The following is a 14,970-nucleotide window of genomic DNA, read 5'->3' as shown; positions in this document are numbered from 1 at the left end:
ATCTCTTCCTGGCTCCTTCCCACTCACAGCCTCCAAATGTCAATCTCTCCAGTCGGTTTAGGTTGGACAGTCATGGGATGCCACGTTGGCTAAGGTGTCACAGGCCCCTCAGATTCTGGTCTATGATAGAAAGCTAGGGAGCATAGAAGGCATTCATACCTCCCTCAGCTATCAAATCTCCACCTTTTAAGAGAACGAAAGGGGGTGAAATGTTATTTATTTTAGGTTTCTCTCTCTGAAATAAATAATAATACAATTTCCATTCCTCCAAAGTGCCTACTCTGAAAAGGAATTTTATTCTGGGTTTTTTTTAAAAAAAAGGACTGTGTGCCTCTGAAATGCTAATTCCTGGTCTCTAAGGGTTCTTATCTGAGCCATCTGTTGAAATGCAGATTCTAAGAAATGGAACATAGATAGCCTAGGCCAGTGGTCGGCAAACCGTGGTTCGCGAGCCACATGTGGCTCTTTGGCCCCTTGAGTGTGGCTCTTCCACAAAATACCATGTGCAGGCGCGCACGTACAGTGCGATTGAAACTTTGTGGCCCATACGCAGAAGTCGGTTTTAGGCCTGGGCGAGTCTATTTTGAAGAAGTGGCATTAGAACACTCAAGGGGCCAACGAGCCACATGTGGCTTGCGAGCCGCGGTTTGCTGACTACTGGCCTAGGCTATCTAAATCAATTAGTTTAATTCACTTCTCCAGTGAGTTGCTAAATCAGTGAGTTTTGCTGTACACCTGTCTCCATGATGTGGTGTGCATACCTTTAATTATTCAACTATTGAATATCAAAAGGAATAATGGTGAGGGGGTGGGCTAGAGGCAAGGAAGCCTGTAATCACGTGTGGTATCTCAGGCCAATGCCTGGATGATTGAGCAACCAGCTGCCTGTAGCAGTGGCTTACACATCTTTGTGTCGATTCTCCCTTTTCCCTGCTTTACTCTCCTGCTCCTGGAATCCCACTCTGAATTTCTTATACACAAGTCTCTGTCTTGGCCTCTGCTTTCTGGGGAACTGAAGCTACAACAGGACTATTTGAAGCTATTGCTCTCTGGCTTTGCTTGACAATAGTGTGCGCGTGATAAATGTGTTTGATTTAAAAATTTTTGGCCTGTGGCTGGTTGACTGAGGTGGTTAAAATGAGGCCAAGATAATGAATGTGGACTTGAGTGACCCAGTTAGCTTCATTTTGTTCCAGGGCTAGATTTCCATCCTGTGGATATGTAACTTCTCCATAAAGACCATTCATTCACTACCAAACTGTTTGAGAGACTTTCGTGTTCTTCCCTCCTATGCAATATGGCTATCACCCCACCAGTCACTGCAAATATTTTCTTAATTTCACTCTTTCCCTCATCCCAGACATCCAAATATCACTCATTTCTTTGGTTTACATTTCAAAAATGTCTTTTAAAATTGGCCTGTCTTTTTTCTTCAGTGCCCACAATCCCAACCTTTTCTTCCTGGATCATTGTTGCAATCACAGCCTATCTGGTTTTATCATCTGTATTTTCTATTTCTACCAGAGGTCTGGTGCATGAAATTCATGCACGGGGGTAGGGGAGTGTCCCTCAGCCTGGCCTGCACCCTCTCCAATCTGGGACCATTGGCTCCTAACTGCTCCCTTGCCTGTCTGCCTGATTGCTCCTAACTGCTCCCCTGCTGGCCTGATTGATGCCTAACTGCTCCCCTTCAGGCCTGATCGCCCACAACTGCCCTCCCCTGCCTTGACCCACCTCCTCTGCCAGAACCCGCCTCCTCTGTGCTGTGTGGAGCAGCAGGACCCCCAGACCTCACCATGCATAGTGGCCGCCGGGCCCCACCTCTGCTGTACGCATGGCCATCTTGTGGTGGCCATATTGTGGTGCCCATCTTTATGGCGGCCATCTTGTGATGACATCATGCGCGAGGGTGCGAGGACCACCTAGGCTTTTATTAGTATAGATACTGACAACATTATTTATATTTACTGTAATGGTGTTTCAAAATGAATATCTGTGTCATTTCTTGTTTTTTAAGACAAAAACAAACTTAAAAACAAACAGAAAAGTCACGACTTGGTCTCATTATCTACAAGATTAAGTCCAAAAGCCTCTGGTGTATTTTATAGTGTTTGTCATACCAGGCTTCACTCAGTATTCCCTGCCTCTCCAGCATCATGCTCCAACATCATGCAACCAATTTCCCACTTTTGTTCAAATATGCCAAGCCTTTTTCTACTCTGCCTTCTCTCTGCTCAGAATGCCTTTCTTCTGTTTTCTCCTACTTATACTTGAGATGTAACATAAATATGGTTGCAGATTTAACAGATTTAGTTGTTCTGCCTTGTGTGTTCCCACACCTTTCAAAAAGTTATTATTACACTTATTATTGTATTGAGGGTCTTCGCCTTCTTCCTTGGTCTTCCATGTTAGACTTCTGTGTCAGAGTGTCTGTCTCAGAGCTTCTTAGGGGAAATGAATTTCCTGAGGCCCCCACGGGAGGAAGGGGATTTGTGGAAAGCTTTATTGATGATATAAAATTAAGGGGGTTTCCCTCTAAGGTCCCATCTCTGTCTGTCTCACCAGGGAAGAAGTCCAATCTTGTCATCAGCAGGGCCAGAGTTACGGCCGCTGCCCAGAGTTTCTGCTCCATACGCAAGTCCAGCATCTGGCTAGTTTAGCTTGTGTTCCCAGCTGCAGTGCATTGTGTGTGGGGTCCGCATGGCCATGGGCCAGGAGACTGCCTAAGGACACATGGCTATGGAGAGATAACAGGTGGGCACACAGGTAAGTGTGGGTCATGAAGCAAGAGAGAGCAAGAGCCAGGGAACTCTTTGAGGATTTTAACAGGAGCTCAACCAATTAGCTTTTTAAGATTTCTTGTGCTTGCAGTGGCTCCACCCTCCTAGCCAATAATCTTTTTCCCAGGCTAGACCAACAGACAAGCACTTGCCTTAAATCCCCCCAACTTCACTTGTGCATGCGCCCATCTTCTGCTTTGTTCCATCCCTTCCCCCAGTGATCTGCAGGGAATGGACCAGTGGTTCCCTGGGAGTGTGAAGCTGTAGCTTCCTGGTGAAAAAGACCAGATGACCAGGCTTATAATGTCTGGTCTCCCTTTTGCTTTCTTCCTATTACTATTACTAATAAACTCGCTAATTACAATAATAACAACTCTATTCCTAGGAGTTATTCCACTTATCTATGGAGAAAATGTTTGTGTGGGGGTTTTTTTTTGTTTGTTTTATTTTGCTTTTTGTTTGTTTGTTTGTTTTTTGAGGGAAGGGCGTGGGGAAGACTGGAAAAATTAGGAAATTTATCATCCCATCAAAAAAACAATGGTGGTGAATCACCAGCAGTGCATTGTATACTATGTTGAAGAAAATCTTGGCTTGAAATCTCAGATGGTATTTTCTGCCATGTCCAGGATTGCTGGTACATAGGCCATTTAGAAGGAAAGCTTGGATGATATCTTGTTTGGCTAAAATCGGCTGAGCTGCCATCTATTTCTAGAAAAGGGATGGCTTTTACTGGTTAAATAGAGTAACATTCTGCATCTTTAACTACTTGCTTCTAGATAGTCAGTGCCTGTTAAATGATTGAATCTGTGGCTTAGTAGCATCAAGCATTTCCTGTGTAGCTGGGAGGTTGCAGTTCACAATTATCTAATCTGGACTCCACTGAGAAGTGATAATTAGGTGCTAAATGTTAACCGGATTACAGCAGGGATTGCTCCCACCAGTCATTTAACACCTCATCAGGGGTTGGACCTTGGATGTTGTTTTCTATTTACTCTTCCTATGCAGCTGCCTCCTCCTGACCTTTTCTTTAAAAGTCTATATTTCATCTTCCTGTCCAATTTTTGGGACAGCCACATCTGCTTACCTACTTGATAGAATCAGCATTTACTTGTGGCATACAAGTAAAATCTGTGACTCTTCTAGGAGGGTAGGAAGGAGCCACAAAATGTTCTCCAGGAAGAGAATTTACTATAATCATAATGGCAACCATATATTGCTGACTTCCTATGTGCGTGATAACCCACACGTTCTGTACAGGAATGTAGTTTGTGATGTGTTATGTATTATGAGCATCCCCATGTTACAGATGTGGAAACTCGGGCAATAGGCAGTTTGCACGTAGGCTGGATGCACTCAGAGCCCTTGTTCTTAACCCCTGTGTGTGCTGGGGCCTCTAACTTACTCTATCCTGGGCACTTGCCCCAATTTACTTGGCACCCAGGATAAAAAGGGAATCCCCATTCCACTCTTCCCTATCAGGGCTTCAGGAGTGAGGTGTGTGTGTCCTTGCCTGCAGTGGGACAGACTGGGCGTGTCTAATGGGTCTGAGAACAAGTGTTTCCATGAAGCCAGCTGGGAAAATTTCCCAGGCAAAAGGCCACAGCTGGGAATTTCTAAGTATGACAGTCTATTGCTGCCCGTTGTGTTCCTTTGAAAATCCACAATGCAGGTTGTAGTAAAGACCTGTAGATCAGTGGGTTAAGTTCCATGGAATGTGAGCTGATTTAGAGAAGTTGAGAGAGCCACAGAGGGAAGTTTGAGGGTATCAATTCAAATATTATATTTATTCATCAGTATCTCAGGTCACTTTAAATGTCATTGGCAGGGTCTATGTGATTTTATTTCTATATCCATTATATAACAAAACTTTAAGGCATTACTCATAATGATTACAGATTTTTTTCTAATGGTGGTGTATTTTTCATTCTATCTTTACAGTAATAATTTGGTAAATAATAAATTTCCATCATTTTGGCTTTCAACTGTGGACTTTTTTTTTTAAAGAAAAACTCTGTACAACTCAAAGCACTTTATTCTTTTGCAGTAGGAAATCTAGCAGTTCTAGTAATTTTTAGTTTCTAACTTATATTTTGTTTTGAAATTTATCAACGTTTAGTGTGTCAATACAATGTATTTTACTATTTGCCTTTTTTTTTTTTAAACCAAATGCACTATGGTTATACATGTTGATTAGGTTGTTTGTTTGGCTGTATATATTTTTCCTAAATATTGGTGAGCAATTGTATTTTAAAAAAAGTAATTCCAGCCCCCACTGACTGCAGACACTTTCCCTGGTACTGTTTGTTATTCTGAGGTTCTCTAGTCTAGGTGGTTGTTTTCACACTCCCTCAGCATGTATTTTCTTAGTGTTAACCATATATCTGGCTTGATCTTGCTACAAACTCACTTAGCATTTTAATCTGAATCTCACTTAATCCTTGTCACTCAGCTGATATAGACTGCCCATTTACAATGCTGGTTTAATCATTCTGAAAACATTTGGTCATGAATAAAAGAACGCTGCATCTGTTTCAACTTTCAGACAGAGCAAGACACTTTTAAGGAGCTGTTCCGGGGGGGCTACTGTAAATTCACATTGACCTTGACTCCTGGTTTGTGAGAGAAACAAATATCAAACAGGTTGTGTGTTTTTTGTTAAGCTCCCAAGCGCATCAAACATTTCAATAAAATACTATTTATCTGCTGAGCTTGACTAGTCAACCACAGGAAACTTTTGGGGTCTTTTAGGATCATTTTATCGTTTCCTCTTTCATTAAAAAATAAAACAAAACAAACAAACAAAAAAAAACTATTTGCACTTGCTGAGTGTTTGAGAAAGAAAATGTTAAAATGGGAGGAATGGGAGGACATGTTAACTTGATAAAAATTTTTCCCCTCTCATTCAAATGTATTTGCTGTCAAGACCATTAAAAATGAACCCTGCTAATGTTATATTTTCTGAGGTTCAGTGGTGATGCTTGACCTAAAGTTAAAACAATAGCTGTGGGCCTCCTCTCACCCCTCATCCCTTTGTGTGGGAGCTTTCAGCCCCATGATCAGAAACATTGTTGCCATGCACCCTGCTGCTTCTCCCCAGCACCTCTCTAAGCATTGCAAAGGATGCCTTGAGAATATGTATACATCCTATGTATCCATCAGGATAGTCTCAGTTATGAAAAATAACTGCATGGTCTTAGTAGTTTCAAACAACCAAGGTTTATCTTGCTCACAGAACACTGTATTGCAGGTGGTCTAGGGGCTCTGTATCTCTTAGGGACTTGCTGAGAGAAGCTCTGTTTGAACTACAAGGCAGAAGAAAGGGAATGTGGTACATGAAGCACCCACCTGGGAACCTTTTGCCCAGATATAAGTGAGAAAGCATTGCAGCAAGCCCACTGCCCCCTTGTAACCTCTACAGGGGTGTGATTGTCACAAGTAGCAGTAACCAAATATTTGGAATTCTCTTTCCAGACACATGTAGGATTGAACTGAAACTTGCAGCCAATGAAAAGTGAGCAGGAAGTGGTGATGTCATACTCAGGGCTGGCTACATGATTTGTGAGGTATAGTATAAAATGCAAATATGTGATTTCTTGCTTAAGAATTACTAAGAGTTTCAAGAGAGTGACTGCCATAAGCTAATTCCAGCAGGTCATAAATGCAAGAAGTTCATCAAAAGGTTGGTGGACCTTGAGCCTTCAGCAAGGGCTGGAAAATACATATTATTCCCCGTGGAAATGGCTAAGGGCATTTCCCCAAACCTGAAAAGGATGCATAAATGATTGCTTGCTGCCAGAAAGCTGAGGGCATTTTAATCTACATGTTATTGCCTCCTATTGACCAAACACCTGAATAGCCATAGGCATTTCCCCCAGTCTGACAATGGATTCTGTATACTAAACCTTGCCTTTGATATGTATATCTACCTTGCTTTAGGACAATTTGTGTTAATAAAAAGCAAGGGGTCCAGAGATTCGGGAGAAGTTGGTTCCTATAGCCAAGTTCCTCTGGTTCCCCAAAATGCCTTCTAAAATTATGTTTTGTCTCTAGACTCTTTAGTAATTTACAGCAGACCCTTCTCCAGATTCCTGAACCCTTCTAGATGCTGGACAAGACTCCTGGCAAGTGACATCAGAGTTTTAAACCAAACAGGGCACCCTTCTAAATGTGGTGCCCTGTAAAACTGTGCAGGTCTCACATCCACAAAAACTGGACCTGCATACAGCCCAGGAAGGGATGCAGGAAAACAGGTCCTCTATGGAAGCATCTGATGATGCTAATTTAAGGTTGTGTTCTTGCCCAGAGTGGCCACATAGAGTCAAGCCGGTTGTCTGCTCATCTCACAGGAGGTGCTTTCAGGATGAGTAAGACAATGTAAGATGAAGATTTTTCCTTTGCAAACCCCTGGAGGGAGGTGGCCTCTAAATTCAAAGCATAATCTTTCCCCAACAGTGATTTAATGACACTAATTACACTCCTGTAACTGCACTGTGTCACTCTTATAATTTCCTTACAGCAGAAAGGTTGGGAACATCCTCCCTACCCTGACCTTTTTTTTTTTTTTTTTTCTAGACTACTAGAAATTGTAGTCTGCCAATAAGCATTAGGAAGGATTTCCATTTGACTGTGTCTAGTTCAGCAAAGCTAAATTAGAGAACAGGTTTATTGGGGAGATGGGGAAGAGGACTGTTAACTGGAACTTCTGGTTGAGATGAACCCTAGTCTATTGTGTCCCCTCCTAAAACAAAGAACCCTGGAGAATCTGCCTGGCTTGGGTAGATCTTTATGATTCAAAAATTTTGTTTTGATTATTTTAAAATGTAAGAAGGGAAATCTTTTGGATTAAACTTTTTTTGGAGTCATATGCTTGTTTCAATGGCATGAGGAGCAATGCCTCTGCTGTATAGTCTTACTGCCTGATAGGACTGTAGCAGATGCTATTGATGCCCGGTCCAAATCCCCCAGCTCCTGTGGGGACTGGCTGCTCACTGGGGCTCACCACTCGGAACCACTCTGCCTCTCCTGTGGGACTGCCCTTGGCTTCCATTCAACCTGGAAGCAGCTCATGGCCCATGACTCACTGATGGGAGGGTACAAAGGACCAGACCCCTTGCCTCAAGGTGGGGACAACTTCGTGGTGTGATTTATATTCTAGAGTCCTCCATGAAGCAGGCTAAGGCTATAGTTTACCCAAGACCCCTTTCTTTTTTTAAAATATTTTTTATTGATTTCAGAGAGGAAAGGAGAGGGAGAGATAGAAACATCAATGATGAGAGTGAATTATTGATTGACTGTCCCCTGCATGTTCCCTATTGGGAATTGAGCCACAACCCGGGCATGTGGACTGGAATCAAACCTGAGACCCTTCAGTCCTCAGGCCGATGCTCTATCCACTGAGCAAAACCAGCTAGGGTTACCCAAGACACCTTTCTTGCTTAATTCTCGTCCTTTCCCTACCCAAATTTCCTCTCTCCCTTTCAGGTTTTTCATTAGGGACAGTCCCTCATAAATCGTCTTGGCCAAACCCTGTCTCAGGCTCTGCTTCTGGGGAACTGCAGATGAGACAAGAGCTATACCTACTTTATGTGAAGGGAGATTCATTCTGAATAGTCAATTGTCACTGGGTCAGAACTTATACTTAAGGACTAGAAGTATAGGTATAGTCTCTTCCCAGAAACAAGGACCTGATTTTAATGATATCGAAGAAATAGTCTCTTCTTGCCTTTTCCTAGCATGTTGATGGCTAAACATGCCAGAAATGAAAGAATGAAGATACATATTAACATCACTGATGATGGCTGCTCCTACATGGTGTGGGGGCTAAAATATATATACTTTTCTTCCCACCTTCTAAATTATTCTAGCTGGGCTGATAATCAAATGAACAAAGATTAACAGGAAAAAATCAACATACCTAAGTATATGTTCTGGGAGAAAATGTAAACTTGAAGCAGCATTATACCTTAAAATTAGCTCACTTCCCAGCTATTTCTAACTTGAGCTAATTTGCATCCATGAACAACTAAGTCAGCAAGGTGTGTTTCTATGTCCTCATGAATGCCCTGGTTCTCATTAGTCAATATGACTTTATTGTTAACCACTTCCCAGAAAACAAATTGCTCCCTCAACTTCTCTAGGTCTTTCATGAACAGTTACAAAAGCTCTAAGTAGTTGATAATCCACACACCACAATTCAATAAGTTATCATTATAAATGGTATAAATGGCAAGTTTGCAATTGACTAGGACAGGTGTCATATGGGCTCCTACTCAACCAAAATATCAATGCTCAGTGCCAGTCAGAGCACAGCTGACTCACTTGGTGAAGGATGCAGATGACTCACTGTGAAATCTAAAGATACCACCATTGCAACGATTCTGTCTAGAGATGTTTTTCCAATCTGCCAACTCAGTTATAGGATTATGAGTTGGTTGCCCATTTCCTGTGTGGTTCTTTTTTTCTGCTTGGAAATAATAAAAATATCCAACTCAGTTCTAGCCAGACTGAATTGTGACTTTCTTTATGTTACTCCAAAACCATAAAGAGCAATGACTGTAAGAGTGTGTGAACATGGGGACACTGTGATATCAACACCACTTTGTGAAATGTGGTGCTGAAAGAAGCCTGTTTCTAGGCTATGCCCACAAGCACAGGGAGGAGCAGAGGTCAGTGAGGCAGGAACAGAAACATTGGTATTTTAAAAGGGAATTGACTAAGATGACACTGATTCCAGGTCCCCAAATGTTGGTATCTCTATAAACTCTTCCACAAAATAATAACTGTTATTATTACTTTTTGGAGCCCTGACTATGTGCTAGGCGTGATGCTAAGTGTTTTATTCATATGAAATCATTTAATCCTTGCAACCTTATGAAGAGGGCAAGAATCATCCTTTATTACCTGTGAGGCAATAGAGCAGAGCGGCAAGGCAATGGAATCTAGAGCCAAATGGCATAGGTGCAAATCTGCCTGGGCCACCTATTATTTCTATGGCCTTGGACCTACCAGATGCAGTCTCTCCCGCCTCCACTGCAGGTGGGCAGTAAGGAGCAAGGGGTCCTGGACTGTAAGAGGGCACAGGTCAGGCTGAGGGACTCTCCCCCTCCCCCAAGTGCACTAATTTTGTGCACTGGGCCTCTAGTAAGTAAATATAATCTTTAAGATAAAGTGCTCAAATCCCACTCAGGCCAGTTTAGTATCTATTTCATTGTCACAATTAGTAGACTTAGTTTCTGATCACAGGACAAGTGAGAGAGAGAGTGTGGGTGGAGCAATTGAAAGGGATCACAGGAATTAGGGAAAAAGTCCAATTGGATATCTCTTCAGTTTGCTGATGACACTTAAACATGCAGTGTTCACTCACTCTAGGAGAGAAGCCTGTTCGGTGGAAATGTTACAAAGAGATCCAGTATGGATTGGACCAATGATGACATTTTTGTTAGGCTTATATTTTGTTTGCTTGTTTTGCTTTATCTGCATATGTCTAAGTAAATCATGGCTAATTTGCTTTGACTATCTGGACATATTTTTTTCTTGGTAGTTTGAAAGAATTAATTTATTTGTTATTAAGGCACCCAGTACAATGGATAAGTAATAGAACAGATATAACTTTACTGCCTCCAAGTTTCAGTTTCTTAATCTGTAAAATGGGGATTACACTTCGGGGTTTTGCTATAGGATTAATTTTGACAGTATATGAAATTCCCTGGGTGATGTGTGTTTACAGCCTAGGTATTCACTGAATAGTACCTATTAGGGTAACAACCATGATGACAGTGAGAATCTTCATTTCTTTTCTTATATGGATAGTGAATCCATATAAGGCATGTTCCATCTCTTTCTTCTCACTGAATGGAAGGTTCCAGTAAAGATAGTCTTTAGCTTCCATTGTATTCTTTATAGTCTCAAGATCCCTCTTTACTGTGATGATCAAGCCCTCCTTGGTCTGAGGATGAGGTATCCACAATGAATGATGACCTGGCTACTTATGCTAGGCTATTTCCTTTTCAAAATGGCATGACAGTTTAGAATATAAAAGCTAGAATTATTAATATAGTGTTTTTCAAATTTGCAGGAATGATAAACTGCTATGATAAGCTTTGAACAATCCTTTTCTCAGTTGGAATCTTGCTCAGAACCTCAACATATGAAACAGGCAGACACAGAGCTACTCATTGAAACTAGTAAGTATGTTTTGGGAAGGGAGTTTCTGGGAGGAATGTTGTTATGTAACCTCTCTGGCCTCCACTGTGACATGCTCAAGGCACCTCCAAGGCACTCTTGGACTTAGAGAGCTGGCTGGTGGTCAATTAGGATGACAAAACAAATGGGAAGTAACAATGGAACCTTTATTTACTTCCTGTGATGTTGTAAGAAAGAGGCCAAAAAGAGGGAGGGCTAGTTCTCCCAGTGTCCCATTTCCCTCGGATCAGCACAGAAGTGGGGAGGGGATCTCACTTTTAAGGGACCCCCAAATAAAAGGCTTCTGCTATTTTAAGGTCCTGGGGCCTGGGGAATGGAGAACAACACAAGGCTTCTGAATGGAAGTGCCTCGGCTAGGAATGCAAATATGTATATGAGAAAGTTGTGTGGAGGGTGGGCAGGACAGAGTCCTTGATAGTAATGCCCTCCAGAGACTTCAGTGCACAAACCGTGCACCAACTAAAGTGGAGACAGCAGCTGTGTTTGGGCCTAAAAGATTAAACATGGTTTGAAAACTACTGTAATACTTGATAGAATATAGGATTAATTTATGAAGGAAAGTTATAGTCATTTAGCCTTTAAGGAGAGTGAAGTTTAATACATTTTGTGCTAGTAAATAGTTTATATCTAATTGGCTTAGTAAACTCACTTTAATGTAGCAATTGATATTGCTTTAGAAGACATGCTCTTTATCTTGCTGATGGAAACCAAGATGGGTTTCTAGTGCCTAGAAAATAATTTTTTCATCCACTGTGCATGTCCAGACCTTCATGGGTCTTCCAAGAGGTGGACTAAATAAGAACTGTCAACAGTAGCATAAAATGTTATAGCCTGAAAATATAAAAGCTCTTGTAAAGGAGGTGTCAGTCATGGTTTATTAGTCAATTTCATGGCTGCTGACTAATTAGGAGCAGAGGAAGAGTCTTGCCAATTAGAGTGCTTTGCCTCTTGAGTCAGATTGGAAATAATGACTTACAATTATTCAGCATTTATAAAGCACTTTTATATGAATAAAATGCACCAATCATTTAAAAAATATTTTTATTGATTTCAGAGAGGAAGGATGAGGTAGGAAGAGATAGAAACATCGATGAGAGAGAATCGTTGATTTCTGCCTCCTGCATGCCCCTACTAGGGATCAAGCTTGCAATCTGGGCATGTACCCTGACTGGGAATTGAACCATGACCTCTTGATTCATAGGTAACCAACCCCTGAGTCACACCGGCCGGGGAATCATTTTTATTAGGGATAACCATGTACCTTTTGGGACTTCAGTGCATTTGTGTTGGTTGCGAAGTGTATTCAAAATGGCATGACAATTTAGAATATAAAAACTAGAATTATTAGTATAATGTTTTTCTTCTGTCTATATAAAAGAAAACAGAAACAACCTTAGGGTATGGCATTTCATTTTCCAACTAGTGGCTCGGTGCACTAAATTCATGCATGGGGGGATGTCCCTTAGCCCGGCCTGCACCCTCTCCAATTTGGAACCCCTTGGGAGATGTCCGACTACATGGACTATTTGGATTTTGTATTCCACATGCTCCATGTACCATATTTGATTTTACAATTTGAAAAAGTCAAGGACACTGGTCTTCATCTGGAATTTCTGCCTTAACTATATGGTCAATGTCATCTTCTGTTCATAATTTGGATTCAGTATCTAATATCAATAATACTAGAGGCCTGTTGCAGGAAGATTCCTGCAATAGGGCTTCCTGCTGCGGTCTCCGCCGCCCCGCCAGCTTCCCTCCTTTCTCCGCCCCGCCTGCTTCCCTCCCTTCTCCCCCACCCCGCTTGCTTGCTTCTCCGCAGCTTCACTCCCTTCTGCAGTGCTTGGCTTCTTTCTACACAGTCTTCAGTCTTTGCTCTGTGCCTTGATATGCAAATTAACCACCATCTTGGTTGGGTTAATTTGCATACTCGCCCTGATTGGCTGGTGGGCATGGCTTGTGGGCGTAGCGAAGGTACGGTCAATTTGCATGTTTCTCTTTTATCAGATAAGATGTGAGCATGAGGTAGTCCACGTTTCTGAAATTCAATGACATGAATTTTAGCTATTACTTTGCCAAATAAATGGAATTTACATATATCATTTAAAAGAGCATTCAGCTTAATATTAAAAACTCTGGCTACCAAGTCAGGTCTGTTTTCAACTTTTTGCCAGCATTGTAAATTGTTTGTAATATCTGCCGATTTGGGGTTGCATGTCATGGTTATGAATAAATTGGGCTTGTCATACTTTGTTACAATGGCCATAGCATCCTGATATCACTGCTGCATATTTCTGGGACTACCCTCAAAAGATGATGAAAGTATTATCATTTTACCAATTGGCACATTGTCATTTTCAGATCTAGATGTGAGATAATCCATCAAACCACTATATTTTTCAACTCTCAACTTAGATTGGTTTGCTTTAATGAAATTTACCCGATTAGCCTTCATTTTTTAATATGAATTGACAATAAACTGTTAATTTTTCTGCATTTAAAATAGGATTGAATGTGTCCCACACAGAGAGATGAAATCCATAATATTGCATTTATGTGACTTGTGTCCTTACATTTTATCTAATATCATTGTCGATTACACTGTTGTCTCTGAGTCTTAATGTAATATCTGTTCCCCAGCCTTTTTCACCATATGGAAAAAGAATAGGATATGTCATTGCATTTAATGTAGGAAACAGGATACTGATTTGTTTCATTTTAGTGGCATTCAGATTATTGGGATCTGATTTACAATGAATAAGCAAGTCCCTTTCAAAAGGAGGTTCTCTATCTTCGTTTCTGAATATGGCAACCTCAGTTACATGGGGAGAATTATATCTACCTGGATTACTGTTATGATTGTATTTAATTGCCATTGTTAGTTCTGTGGAAGCAATACCTTTTGCTGCTGCTTCAGATTGGGCTTCCTTTTCTACCTCATGTAGCAACTTGTATGATTTTGTTAATTCATTTATTTCATGCATGAAGTTGTTGATGTTGATCATGAGTCTTTCTGAGCAGCCCTGGTTTTCTGGTATTGCTAATCTTTTACTTGTCGCTTTGGCCATATCTAAAATATAGAGTTGAGCAAACTTTTGAGAAACACCATCCAAAGGATGTAAAGTTCCAGTGCGGTGATAAACTTGTCCCTGTATTCTAAAATAGTATGGCCCATATCCTGATGGTGATGCAATATTTGCACCCATTGAAGCAAAAGCAAAAGCAAGCTGCAGAACCCCCGCAGAGCCACCCCCTCGGCATGCGGGGCTGAGGGGACCCTGGTGGAAGCCGCATGGAGCAGCAGCCAGGACCTGACCCCGGCGGGGTTGAGGGAACTCCAGCAGAAGCCACGCTTAGCGGCCGGCCCTGCCCCCACTGTGCACGCCACCATCTTGTGATGGCGTTACGGCATGAGAGTTAATTTGCATATTACCTCTTTATTATATAGGATTTTTAGATGCAAGCTTAAATTTAAGTTGAAAATCCTAACTTTAGAATTCATTTGCATATTACTAACAGATTCAAATAAACCTTTGCTGATTTGTTTGTATGTGTCAGAAATAAAATTCGCATATTGGGTAAAACTGTTTTTTTTGTAAATTTTGTTCCAGGACAATTAAAGCCAAAATTGCATACATAAATAACTTAGACAAGGTTTTTAGGTTCAATGGAAGCAAGTCTAAGTAGTTGTGGATATAATTCTTTTGGTAGTGTTCTTTTTGTCTTACTGTTGTATATTTAAATGGGTATAATTCTGAACCCAATTCCAATATGTGGGTTCCCCCCCCCCCCCAACACACACACACACCAAGCTATTAATTCTCCAAAACCATCTGGATGCCCTACAATTCAACGAAATTCTGACTCTGCCTCCCTGGAAGTGGCTGCCAAACCCACAGGTTAAGGGCTCAGTCCCACATGACTGCCCCTTTCCCGTAGGACATCAGACACCAATCACAAATTCAGGTTGTCAACTGTGCTTCTGACCCAA

Source organism: Cnephaeus nilssonii, assembly GCF_951640355.1.
Source record: "Cnephaeus nilssonii genome assembly, chromosome: 7".
In the NCBI taxonomy this organism is placed as follows: domain Eukaryota; kingdom Metazoa; phylum Chordata; class Mammalia; order Chiroptera; family Vespertilionidae; genus Cnephaeus; species Cnephaeus nilssonii.
Note: the sequence above shows the minus strand (reverse complement) of the source record.